Source organism: Sapajus apella, unplaced genomic scaffold (assembly GCF_009761245.1).
Source record: "Sapajus apella isolate SASKATOON/1434 unplaced genomic scaffold, GSC_monkey_1.0 scaffold4, whole genome shotgun sequence".
Classification (NCBI taxonomy): domain Eukaryota; kingdom Metazoa; phylum Chordata; class Mammalia; order Primates; family Cebidae; genus Sapajus; species Sapajus apella.
This window is the reverse complement of record NW_022436944.1, coordinates 4,432,906-4,447,395: the sequence shown is the minus strand read 5'-3', so window position 1 is coordinate 4,447,395 and position 14,490 is coordinate 4,432,906. Positions and strand designations below refer to the sequence as shown.

The 14,490-nt window shown below is 34.8% G+C and overlaps 1 protein-coding gene across 1 annotated transcript in view; it reads right to left on the bottom strand.

Moving 5' to 3' along the window:
- BCHE (butyrylcholinesterase) overlaps positions 1 to 13,453 on the bottom strand; it is an 81,343-nt gene extending 67,890 nt beyond the window's left edge. Inside the window, exon 1 of the mRNA XM_032261475.1 lies at positions 13,371 to 13,453. The gene's annotated coding sequence lies outside the window, so the exon portion shown is untranslated. The remainder of the gene's footprint in view (positions 1 to 13,370) is intronic.
- Between the last annotated feature and the right edge of the window lie 1,037 nt (positions 13,454 to 14,490).

Below are 14,490 nucleotides of genomic sequence, written 5' to 3'. Positions count from 1 at the left end.
TGGGAAGCCACTCAAAAGAGTAGGCACCCTCCACAGCAGGGTCTCACCTTCAAAACCAGGGTCATCTGATGCTGTCTCCTTCGATTTTTTTTTCTCTCTCTCAATCTTTTTCTTTGGTTTCCTTTCCCTTTATCATCTTTGTGATATTCCCAGATGTTTTTCTGTTATTTTTTTGAAACTGTATTTTATTACTTCAGAATAACTTTGCAAATGCCAACATTTAAATCTATTTATTGAGCGGAGTCAAAAGATACAATGCAGAAATTGTGAACTGTTGAGACTCACCTTTGTTTTGGAACTGGATTGCCAATGCAATGCCAAATAGTCTGACATTTAGCTAAGCACTGTATTGCTAGTATATGACTGCAATTACTAAATATAATTAGGCAAATAAAAATTAATATTGATATGTCTCAGTGCAATCTGTATCTTAACATTGTTTTTCAGTCTGTTCATATTTGGTGATTACATTCCCAGCATGATTTTATTATAAAACAGAGATTTGCTCAGGGTGTATTTCTAAATACACAGAAGCTCATTTTGCTGGCCATGAAAATCATCACTGTAATTTGCTGTCTCCAAGTAATTATTTTACTCCTGACTTTCTCTTTAAACCCAATTAATGGTACTTTAGCCCCTTTCTCTATCATCACAGTACTTATGTCAGATTTCTGGCACTGTTTTAATGATCAACATGACATAAAACATATAGATTAGTGTTACAAATCCTAAGAAATATGACTGGAAGGGTCAATTTATTTGCCGGCCTTACAAAGTATTCTTCTGCAAATAGATAACCACATCTAACTTATTTTTTGGACAAATTGTTAAAACTATGCCTACATTAACTTTGGAAATTTAAGTCAGTAGTCACAGAAAAGGCATGAAAAACTCCGTGATGATTGTGTCAACTTAAATGAGCAAATGAATGCCCTAACAGCTGGTAAAACATTTTTTTCTGGATCTGTCTGTGAGGGTGTTTCCAGAAGAGATAAGCATTTGAATCAGCAGACTGAGTAGCTCTCACCAGAATGGGCAGGAGTCATCCAATTCCTCAAAGGCAAATAATATATACTATCTAAAAATTTGGTACTTGTTTGAAAATATTAACAAAGTATAAAACATGGCTATTCTTTTTCTTAAAACTCCTTTAAATGTACAGTGTGCCTCTTTCTCTAAGAATTTCATTGTTAAAAGAGAAAGCACACTTAAAAAAATGCTTCTCATCACTGGGGATACTTTTTGAAGTCATTCATCTATTTTAGGTGGTTATCTACTACAGGGATTTGTCAGTCCCTTCCCCAAGGTATTTTCTCAGCCAGTTTTATTTCAACTGGATGCCCTCACTGAAGCAATTTATCTGAAGGTTTAGCATATCTCTTTTGTCTAAGAAAGGCAAAAGAAAATCTGGAACATCAAATTCAGAAAGATATTCCTGAATTAGGTATTAATGGTGGTTATGCTGATGGTTGTAGTCATGAAATACAATGGCAAAGGGAGACATCATGGAATGCATAGGTGCACTTAGGCATTAGTAATAATGGCTCCAATCAAAATCGTACTGTTCTTGTTTCGAGGAAAGTTTGCATAAAATTTTAATATACCACACCCAATCTTAGTAACAGCTGATTATGATATTTTGAAGGCAGATCATTAGCAGTATCTTGAGAACTATTTTAATCAGAATTTAAGTTTTTACTTAAATTTTACAATATTAATGGGACTCAATTTCTGTAATTAAAGACTTGCGGTATTGTTGTCTGGGAGACTTCTGGTATATGCCTGTTTTCTATGTATATTTATTAATAACACAAGATTTCACTCTAAGATATTTAATGATGAATTATATAAGCCTCTACTGAAGGTAAAAATGAGTCAATAAGAAATACTATAACACATTTCTAAGTGACAGAAAACAAATATGAACTCAGTGTTTTTAGTACTCTCATTTTGTGTAATGATTTGCATATATTCAAAAGAAAAAAAAAAACAAAAAACCAGTATCCTTTTTGTGTGAGATCACTCCATAAATAAAGATCTTCAAAATCTCATTGGCCTGATTACTTTTCATCATATTTTCTTAAATAAATTACTGAGGCATTTCATCACCTGTTAAGATAAAGCACTTCATGGTATCAGCTTGGCACAGAAAGAATTTATTGACTGTGGAGTCTGGAATGTTACATAGTGATGAACATAAACCCTTCTTCTTGCCACTCACACTTCACCTTACAGTGTTGCAGCTGTGCTTAGCAACAGAATGCCAGATGGCAGGGAGACATCAATTGATTACTACTCAAGAACAATGTCACTTACTAGAACGGAGGACAAATAAATTGACAGAGACAATGCTATGTTTGCAGGCTTGAATAAAGAAGCACTTTAAGTAGATTTATGGATGCATTTTAAAACATACACTGTTTAGAAACTTTTGCCTAAGGATAAAGCAACAAACATATAACAAAAATTATATGCACATTCACGTTATGCTAAAATATTTTTTTAATGCTTAGATTTCTATACTGGTCTACACGTGTACAAGATAATATATCAAAACTTTTTGTTGTATGCTATTGCAAATACCAAATTATCTAAATTGTGTTTTTAAAAATGCATTCTTAACTATCTTTTTTGTGCTGATCAGTTAACGTTACAAACTTGGGCTAGAGAGAAAGGCAGTAGAAAAACTGCCTAAAGAATTCTGGAATTCACAAGCTGTCAGCATGAGTTATCTGTTCACAAAGAATGTCTTTTATGAGTAAGGCTTGTTTTTGTAGAAGGCATTTATTATCACATTTGGCATCACTTTATGTAGCATATCTTGGATTGTTTGCACTCAAATCTTGGCTGTGCCATATATCTGATGGCCTGGAATGGATGTCAATACTGAAAAACCCACATGCCAGATTACTCAACATAGCTGTGGTAAATACGTCCTATTGATTTCCAAAAATAGTATTCCTGAGAAACTTCTTGATTGTTATAGCTTCTTCTGAAATTTATTTGAAGAGATGCTAGTATGATAGGAGAAATTCCATTTCAACAGATACAGTTTATTACTGCTTTTATGCAGTGCATAAATTGCCCATAACGATTGTTCCTGATAAAGAATGTGCATTTACTTAAGTTCAAATATAATATTGCTTTGGACAGAAAATTGATCTACTCATCTGAAGTGTTACCAAAGTACCTCACTTGCTGCAAGAAGAGCTTTGCATGGAAGGTCTAAGAAGACTATTGGAAAAGACAGGTTCGTGGATCATGACTCCTTCTGTGTTATTACAATTTTAACTCTGAAAACATAAATTTCTTTTCTATAACCGACCTCATTGATCTCAGAGCACACTTTCTTGCTGATGGTGGTGGCAGAGGAGAGGACTTTATGCTTACTTCTTAAACATAATTTGAGCCCTTCTAGTTTAAAATAGTTGTTTTCACTTAAATATTCTGTCAATATAAAGTTGAAACACACTATCAGAACTATTTTCTGCTTCAAAGGGTCTGTTTCTGCCATGACTTTCCTGAGTTCAGTGCCTTGCTTTAGTGTGAAGCATTCTAACCTTTATGGAAGGTATTATCCACACACATCATCTTGTCTTCACTGACCTTGCACTTGAAGTCAGTCCTGAACTGATGTCTGCAGGTGTGCCGCTGCTTCTGATTGGTTCTGGACTATCAGGCTGGCATTCACTGAGGATGACTATGTAGCTCTCCACAGCCTCAGATCACAAGTTTACCTGATTCTATCCCTAACTTGGGGTGTCTTGCAGGTCACAGGTCCTCCTGGTATTGCCACGTACCCAAAGAGACAATGAAGAATTTCTGCAGATCTTGCAGGCCTGAAGCAAGCTCTGAGAGACTTGCGGCACCGTTTTTGCCATTTTTTCTGCATGCCCATGTCGGACTGCTATTTCTAGTCTTCTTGGTTATGATATACCTCAGCGACAAGGTCTTCTCTTTCAGTTCATCCCTCCCTTCCCTACCTCGAGTTTACTTTATCTTTTCCCCATTCAGATCTTGGGGCCTGGGTCCTCATCAGAGATCTCAAGACCTTAAACATCTGAGTATTTATATTCCTAGCACTGTTCAAGCATTTATTTCCTTTATAAGTCACTGTAAAGCTCTGGCAAAGGGCCATGCTCAGATTTTTAAGTTCAATCTAGATATTTGAAATGAAATTTCTAAAATGTTGAGGGAAAATTAACAATGTCGATTTTCTTTCTGTAAACTAAAAAAGACATCTAATTTAAAAGTAAAAACTGAACAATAAATACTTTGTTTGGGCTGTATTTGGCCTTGCGCTAATACAAAGCATGCCATTATTTCAATAGGTATAGAAGCCAATGTACAGAAGCCAAGGTGCAACTGAGATTATCGGGAATATAATTCTGTTGTTTTAATTTATAAAATATAGTCTCGATTACATCCTACCTGGAAAAGACACTTACTCTTACGTAAGTGTGCCGTTTAATTCTAGAAGCTGAAGGCTGAATATTATCAAATTTGATTGTTCTTCCACTTGGAGCCATCTCTCCAAATTTGGCTACGTAAAATCTGGAAACTAACCTTTATTATACCATGTGAACACTAGAGGGCACTATGCCTTTCCCTAAAATTAGTTGTCAAAGTAATGGTGCCTCAGGATCAACTAATGGGCATATTAAAGCATATTGCTGAACTTCATCCTCAGAGTCTCTGATTCTAGAAGTCTGAGGTGAGCCCATGAATTTACATTTTCTTCATTAGTAGTTATGCCACCAGTACAGGCAGAGCTTTCTTTAAGCAATTGTGCATCATTATCCTGCTGTGACTCACAATGGCATCCAGCTCAAGAGTGATGGAGATGTCCTCATACCTTAAACAATAACAAAACTCAGTGCAATATTCTTCTCTGGCTTCCCAAGACCTCACCGTAGTGGCTTTGTGTCCATATTTCTAGCTGTGAATTTTCTTTCTGGCCTTCATATTGGCCCTGGTATTTACAAATCCCACCCCCCTTTCAAATAATCTCTAGGCCACAACATTTAGAGCTTAAGATGTTGCTCTGGGTATGTTCATTCTGTGCCTGAAAAGAAGCTCAGTATTTTGACAGTTCAGAGTCCCAGAAAGAAGATTTACAGGTTAAGTGTCTCTTTTTCCTCTTTTCTTGATTTCCTTGAATAACCTGTTACTTCCTTAGTCTGCATGTATATATGTTTGTTTTCCTAAAAGATCGTGACCTTGAGCTCTAATAACTAGGCTTCTGGTTTTTATTCCAGGGATTAATAATGATTCTGTGGTATGGATATAAATCATTATGAATAACAGATCTGGGACTGGACTCCATAGTTCAGTCACAAAGGTCTTTCCTGTGTATATCACTGTAAGTTCATGAATTCTCTTATGGTGTTCAAACGGCCTACAATTGTGCTAGAAGTAAATATTGGAGTGTCCACATTGAAAACTTTGAATAAAACTCAGAAGAATCTTGCAGCATGTGTGAGAATAACCTCCATGGCGTGATTCACAGGCAACCTGCAGAAAACTGTTGATGAAGACACTTAACAAACAACAATAAAAAGCATAACCTACATGACTTCTCTATCTAGGATATGTATGGCGTGGGCTCATGTGAGAGCTGGTATGCTTCAAGCCTTGGCTTGCATTCCATGGTGCTCAGGGAGAGTGGTGGGGCTCATGCTGGCCAGGCTTATGATGCTGTATTTGCTTCTTGACACATGGTTACTGTAAGTTTTAGCACTCACTATTGCAGGTTTCATTGTCCTCTTCTAAACCCTATTTCAGATCACATGAGGTATATCTTCTTAAGGCTAAGTTTCATGTCTTTATCATTTCTCCAATTATTGGTGTGACATAAACATATGTCCTGTCATTTTAAATGTCTTCTGTTTTGCTTTTCAAGAATACTTGTGATATGGTTTGGCTGTGTCCACACCCACATCCCATCTTGAATTTCCACATGTTGTGGAAGGGACCTGGTGGAAGGCGATTGAATCACGGGGGCAGGTCTTTCCCATGCTGTTCCTGTAACAGTAAGTCTCACAAGATCTGATGACTGATGGTCGTTATATCAGGGAGTTTTCCTGCACAAGCCTTCTTCTTCTGTTGTCTGCCTCCATGTGAGACGTGCCTTTTACTTTCTACCATGATTGTGATGCCTTCCCAGCCACGTGGACCTGTGAGTTCTCTTGTAAACTACCCAGTCTTGGATATGTCTTTATCAGCAGTGTGAAAATGAACTAATACAATTTTATTCTCTTACAGAAGATCAATTTTCTAAATCTAAAGCTTTAACTTTAAAATAGACCCTCTAAAAGCCTAAATTGTAAGGATGTTTTTTCTTTCTTTTTATATTTCTACTGTAATAAACTTAAATTTCCTTGGGGCAGCATGGATAGCCCAGATGCACTCTGGAACTTGTGCAATTCAAGCACTAGGATCTTAGGTATAGGAAGGCAGTAACTTAGATTTTTTGCATCATTTCGGCTAAAGAATAGCTAAGGTAAAAATACTGAAAGCACTATTCAGTAAACAATGCTCTGTGTCAGAAATATGCTGCAGTATCACAAGTGGGTGTCCCTTTATTGATTAGCATATAATAGCTTCAGGACACTCCTTTTTCTAATATAGACATGGGGTTTTAGGGACCCTTTTAGCCCCAATACTTAGCACAATGATTTGATTATTACAATCCTCGATATATATTTTTTCACTGAATAGGTTAAGAGAAAAAGTAACAGAAGATCCTAGTACTTTAAGTTTTTATATTCATAGAGAAAATGGCAATAATCTCAGGAATTGTAGATAAATCTAGGACAGAGGTTCTCAAAGTTTTGGGACTTTGAACCCCTTTATATATTTAAAAACTATTGAGGATTTTAAATATTTTTAAAATATAAACTATGCCTATTAATATTTATAGTATTAGGTCTTAATTAGAAAAAAATTAAAAATATGAACTAATTTATTCAATTCAGTAATAAACTCATTATATGTTAACATAAATATATTTTTAGGTAAAATAACTTTGTTTTTCAAATTAGCAAAAATATAATCAAAAGAGTGTCATTGTTTCATATTTTTGAAAATTCTTTTAAATGTCTACATTAATAAAAGACAGCTGGACTCTCATATCCACTTCTGAGTTCAATCCATTGTGATATCACATGTTGTGCAACCTCTGGAAAATGTCTCTATACACTTCTGAAATAGTTAAATATGAAAAGACAAACAAGGTCTTAGTATTATGAAAATAGTTTGACTTTATGAAAACCCTGAAAAGGTCTTAGGGAAAGAGAGGCATCTCCAACCACGTTTTAAAAAAACTGTTGGCCTCATTTTTCATGGATAGTTTTGTTATTTCCCTATAGCCATTAAATACAGTTCTCAACGATTAAAAAAATGTAAAAGTAAATAGGTAAGAAAAAGAAACAAATTAAATATAGGAAAAATTATTCATTCTCTCTATGTCTACTTAATTCATACACTTATAAATCTATTTGTATGTTAAAAAAATTTTCCTAAATGAGTATATTTAATGGGAAGTACAAACAGAAGAAAGAAAAACACAATTTCCACATTTTTATATTGATTTGTTGCATGTGGTACTTTTGCAAAGGTATTGCAAAAAAATGTGTATTATATTTTTCTTAATGAGAAAAAAATGACAACTTTGGGCCACATAAAAAGAATAAAAATACTGTACAATCTTTAAATTGTAATTTTTAATGCTGTCATAGTTTATTTCAATAAAAGTTCCAAATATATTAAAATTTTTATAAAATGGACATCAAATTTATTATATATCAACCAAATTTATACACACTCGAAGCAACTCTCAATGTCCCTAAGTAAAAAGTGTTTGTAATTCAGTTTTGAGATACAAAACTGAAAGACAGGTGGCACATAAATTGGCATATAATTCATCAGCTGTAGTTTGTAGTCTTAAAGTTCAATAATGACTGCCAATATAATAAATATGTAGATAGATGAGAATTGTTATTTATAATACTGAAATATAAAGCATACAATAAAATTAAAACACTCAGGAATATTTGTGCACGTTCCAAATGGTCTCATATCTTCTTCCACTGAATTTTTGGAAAGAGTGTTTGTATAAGCAGAGTGGTAAATTAGCAATATACACACAAAACAGAGAGTCATATAAATTAGCTAGGACCTAAAATATGCTATAACCTTCATGTCTTTCACCATACCTATATCAGAGAAACAGCATTGGTATCAGAATTGAGACTCAGACATTCAAATATTAGAAATGTAATGTTTCAGTATTAAAAAAACAAGAAATACACCATTGTGATCTATGTTTCTGTAAGTTATTTGTATTTATATTATATGTGATTCATTTGATTTCCTTGAAAATTATCACTCAAGATTCCACGTCACTACCTCCCTATTTACGTTATCTAAAGTTCTTTACAACTCAAGTGTGATTATCCCTTTTCCTTTGAATAACATCCTCTTTTTTTCCCCCTGAATGGTCCATTTTAGCTATTCTATAACCTGCTGTATTTAGAGGAGAATTGATATAGCACCTCAATTCATATATTTTGATATCAACATTTATTTTCCACTTAAAATAATATTTTCTCTATATAAGAAAATGAAGTTATTCTCAAATGATAGACTGGAGAGCACTGTAGTTAAAGAGTAAAGTTGTATTGAGATCTAGAAAGCCTGCTTTGTAAACACCTTTAAGCCCAGGATATTTTCAGCTTCTTTTTAAAAAGTGAATACACTTTAAATGGATACATTCCATCAGAATCTTCTCTTGGAAATATCTTACCTTAGATTGAAACTATCAAATATAACAAATATATTCACTGGGGAATACATCATCCTTAAACCAAAGCAGTACCACTAAACATTTCTAAAAAACTCACCACATAAGCTTCTTTCATAACAGAAGGATCTGTTATTCTCTGAATGTACAAGTAGTATGTGATCATGAACATCTCATTATAAGCATCTGTGCAAAGTTTCCAGATTCGTGCCATGATTGCTACATAATAGATAATTTATCATAGTGCCATCTGCTTAAAAAACATAGTTGCCAACATGGATGGATTATCAGAAAAATAAATTATTTTGTGTCTTTATGTAAATGCTTTTGATGACATATGCATGAAAATTCTGCATAGATCATTAGCTTTACAAAGCAAATAACACTGTAAACATGGAAAAACCTTTGAAAATAAATTTAATTCCAATCAAAGCAATAAGTTTTAACCAAAATGATAACCAAGTATCAGTTGTTCTGGCCAGTTCATGAAAAAAAATGCATGGAAACAAGCAGCAAATTTTTGGGGGGGAGAAAAATATTCCATTTCTAAACATTTGTGCTGGTCTCATATAGCTACAAACTATTTTCATAGAAACATAGTAAATACATATGCTTATTTAATTTGTATGTAAAATTTTCTATTGTAATTTATTTGTAATTACAATTCTTGTCCTTTAGAACTAAAGATCATATTATAAGTGATTAACATTGGAAATAAAATGTAGTGCATTCAGGCTTTGCTGTCCCAGAGTTCTTTGAGAAAATGGCCTAAAATTGTAGTTCACAGACAATCTGGCTGCAAGAAAATTTGAGGTCAGCTAGCCCAAATCCTTTATTTTAGAGATGGGAAATTATTATTCACAGTGATTAAATGTTCACTGTTAGAAAACTAGTTGTATTAGTCATGGGGATAGCATACACACACACACACACACACACACACACACACACACACACACACTCTCACACATGGAGAAAGAGAGAGAGAAAAATTTATTCTAAGGAAATAACTCATGTACCTTTGGAAGGGAATGTCCCAAATTTGTATGCCTGGCCAGGAAGCTAGAGACTCAGGGAAGAGGTGCAGCCTAAATTTATTGGTAGTCTACTGGCAGAATTCCTTCTTGCTCTGGGGAGATCACTCTTTGTTCTACTAAGGCCTTCAACTGATTAAATGAGGTCCACCAATATTATGAAGGTCATCTGCCTTACTTGAAGTCCATTGATTTAAATATTAATCTCATCCAGTTTTCACAGAAACATCCAGAACAGTGTTTGACCAAATATCTAGGCACCATGTCTCAGCCAGGTTGATACAAAAAATTAGCCATTCACACTGTTGTTTACATTGCACCTTCAATGTTCTATTTCCAGTGATCAGGGAACCCTGGGTATTTATACATTTTCTTTCATGTTATTTCTTACACAATGCTCTCCCTTCACATAATTTAGTATATATGAAATTGCCATTACAAACTCTAAAACTATAGTGAGCATATGACTCCTCTATTAAATGGACTGAGATGTCTGAGTTCAATAACAAGTTTAAGATGTTATATAGATCCTAGATAATAAGTGTCTGTAATTTCTAGAATTTTTCATATTGCTTATAAAATTTAAATATTGTTTTAACCTTACAACTATTTAGAAAGGAAAAGGGACCTTAAAACTAAGTAAAAGTTATTAGCTAAGAGGTTTGCATCACAAATATTGAAAGGAACCTTCTTGAATAGACTTAACATGAAGCATTTTAATAAAAGTACACATCAGCATTTAATATAAAATTCTTTTGCACTTCCGTGTCCTTATTTCTGCTATTTCTCTTCTGATTTTCAACTCATCCTCATTCTCCAAAACAAAACTGAACCATCACCTACTCTTCCAATTATTTTCTGGTGGCTCATTCCTCTGTGCTCCCAGAGAGACTTGTTTGTATTTTCATATTTCAATCCAGACAACTTCCCGTAACATAGTTTACTCATTTAAGTGAATCAATATTATTTTCGACAACAAAATTCCAACACATTTAGTTCCCTATAACAAGCATTTATATTTTCAAAGTTCTAAGTCAAATATTTCTGGAACAATGAAAGGAAACCTTTGAATCAATTAGGATTGGTCTTCAGCAATTTTATTATCTGGAACAGAATTCAACTTCCTGATGATTTTTATGATGAAAACTAGTATGTAGATATTTTTTAATATTGATTTTCTTTATTAAAAAAGAATATAGTCAGTCTTCAGTAGTTTCAGGGGATTTGTTCAAGGATTCCTAGCAGAAACCAGACTCCACTGATGCTCAAGTGTCTTACAGTTGTCTCTCTATATCCATGAGTTCTGCATATATTGATATGGAGGGACGAGTGTAACGTCTTCTGTCATGTGATAGTTTTAGAGCTAATATCAAAGTTTCTTTCTAGATTTTCTCTTTTCTAATTGCTGAAATATTTAGCTTTTAATTGCATCATTAATTTTAATCATGGTTGAATCATATATATTTAGGATATATAATATCTTCATAGTTGTGAAATATTCGACGAAAATTACTGTGCCTGGCTGGGTGCAGTGGCTCAAGCCTGTAATCCCAGCACTTTGGGAGGCCAACACGGGCGGATCATGAGGTCAAGAGATCGAGACCATCCTGACCAACATGATGAAACCCCGTCTCTACTAAAAATACAAAAATTAGCTGGGCATGGTGGCGCGCGCCTGTAGTCCCAGTTACTTGGGAGGCTGAGGCAGGAGAATTGCTTGAACCCAGGACTCGGAGGTTGCAGTGAGCCGAGATTGTGCCACTGCACTACAGCCTGGCACCTGGCAACAGAGTGAGACTCTGTCTCAAAAAAAAAAAATTATTGTGCCTATTCACCCCTTTTTTTAACCTTTTGAAAGTTTTTTAATGTTGTGGGTGTATAGTGGGTGTATATATTTAGGGGTACATGAGTTTTTGTTTGTTTGTTTGAGACAGAGTCTCACTCTGTCACCCGGCTGGACTTCAGTGGTACAATCTTGGCTTACTGCAACCTCCATCTCCCAGGTTCAAATAATTCTCCTGCTTTAGTCACCCATTTAGCCGGGACTACAGGCATGCAACACCACGCCCAGCTAATTTTTGTACTTTTAATAGAAATGGGGTTTTACCATGTTGGCCAGCATGGTCTCGATCTCTTGACCTCATGATCCAATCATCTCAGCCTTCCAAAGTGCTGGGATTACAGGCATGAGCCACCACGTCTGGCCATATGAGATGTTTTGATACGGGCATGCAATGTCAAGTAAGTATGTCATAAAAAATGGGGTATCCATCCTCCCAAGCATTTATCCATTGAGTTACAAACAATTCAATTGCATTCTTAAAGTTATTTTAAAATATCACCTCTTTAGCAGTGGCACCTGTCATCTTTCATAATAAGTACTACTCAGTAATTGTTATTTTTAAGCAATAAGTACATCAGATATGCTATGTGACAGCTATTAAGGTAAACTGATTTTGAATTTTCATCAAGAAAAACCATAATAAAATTACAAATTTATTTTTATGATATTCTTAATATTTTATTATGAAAAGGTTCAAACATATATAAAAGCTGAAATAATTATATTCTGAACACCCTAATATCTACCACCTAGATTCTACAATTACCATTTTGCTGTGTTTGTTTTAATCCCATATCTATCCATTCATCCACTTATCAATCCATCTTAGTTTTTTGATACATTTCAAAGTCAGTTGCCAACATCAGTACACTTCATTCCCTAAATACTGTGGCATTCATATCATTGACTTGAGTTCAATATTTATTTATGGATTTTTTTTTTGAAGTAAACTTTACATGCCTTTCCTATCAAGCTCTTTAATACAGAGAACTGCTTCTTACTCAACTCTATCCCCACCCACCAAATATCTAATAAAGACACTAATAATAAGTGATAAACACAATAAAAGTAATCATGGCTAACATATATCAAGTACTTCCTTTGTTTCAGGCACTGCACCAAACATCTCACATGATTTGACAAATTTATTTTTTCTGTACCTTCTACACCATTTTTGCTACTGGCACACTTTTTCACTTTACTAAATTCAGGAGCCCTATGCTGTCTTTGCTACCATCAGAAAAAAAGTTATGATTTAAAAAGTTCTTACTTGAGAGTGTTTAAAAATATAAATGAATATATCACCAAATTTTTTTAGATCCACCTAACATGGAAATATCAATACAACCTGGTAGAGACAATTAGAAACCCATATTGACTCCACTTGACATTTAAGTACATTTCATTTTGAAAGTCATAATTATCATGAAATATTAATACCTTATGTGTGGGTAGAGCTGCACTTTATGGTAAACACATCCGCAGGCACTCTCAAATTTTACCCTCTTTATAAAAACCAGTGAGACATGTAGGGCATTTCTTAGTCTCAATTGCATAAAGAAAATCTGGTCCAGTTCAATTATTAAGTGTAATCAATAAGGTCAAAACATCTCTTAGTTTAGGAACTGGAAGTTGCTCAATGCTAGTAAAATAAAATGTGGCAGGAATGTTAGGAAAAAAATGATCTCACCTGATAAAATTCAGGCTTCTCCTGGGTCTGCTGATACGACAGTATTTTTTAATGTTTTTCTTTTTTCTTTTTTTTTCAGTCATTGGGAAGCCACCACCAGGTCTTAGTTCTCTGTTGCTGGGTAACGAACAAACAAACGAAAAAGAAGGCTTAAAACAACTAGCATTCATCATTTCAGTTTCTATGGGTCAGGAGCCTGAGCTCAGCTGAGCTTTCTTATGTGCTTAGCATCTCATAAGCTTGCAGCATAGGTCAGCCGGAGCTGCATTCTTATCTGGATGCTTGACTGAGAAAAATAAAAAGCTCACTCAGATTTTTGGCAAGATTCATTTTTCTTCGCAACTATGTGACTAAGTGCTCCAGCTTCAGGCTGGATAGTGTATAGCAATCACCCACAGCTGCCGTAGGTTGCCCTCAACCTTCCTCGTCATGTTGGGTTTCCCAACATGTCTGTTTACTTCATCAAGCCACTAAGGAGTGTCCCTAGAGCCAGGCTGTAAGCAAGATGGAGTCTTGTATAATATGATATAACCATAGGAGTGACATCCTTTCACCTTTCTTTGCCAAATTCTATGTATTAGAAGCAAGTTACAACTTCTATCAACAATCAAAGGGAGATTATTAAACAAAGATGTGAACCTCAGGAAGACCCGAGTTTGTTGGGTGTACGTATTAAATATAAGCAGGTTTTATCAGTCCTAGGTGCAAACAGCAGAAATAAAACTTTCTCTGAAGTTTTAACATCACTAGCAAATGATGACTCTAGTATTTAAAAATAAACCACTCTTGTTCCCAGAATTAAAACTTCTACATGATAAAAATTTATATCTGGCTCTTTTTCTTGGCTCTTTGACTTCTGTTACATAGCTTAGCAACATGAGCCAGTGCAGCCCTGGCTTCAAGCCCCTTCCCAGCTTCATTCCTGGCCTGTGCTCAGTATTCACCAATGTACCTACTTGGCAGATGTGTTTTAGATGCCGGCACTCCACGCCTGCTTCTGAAATTTAAGATACAGAGAGGCATGGCATGGGAAATAGGCCTCCAGGACACTGGCTGGGAAGAGAGACCTCAAAGCAAGTCGAAAGTAACTCAGTAGAAAGCAGAGGAATATCAGGAATAT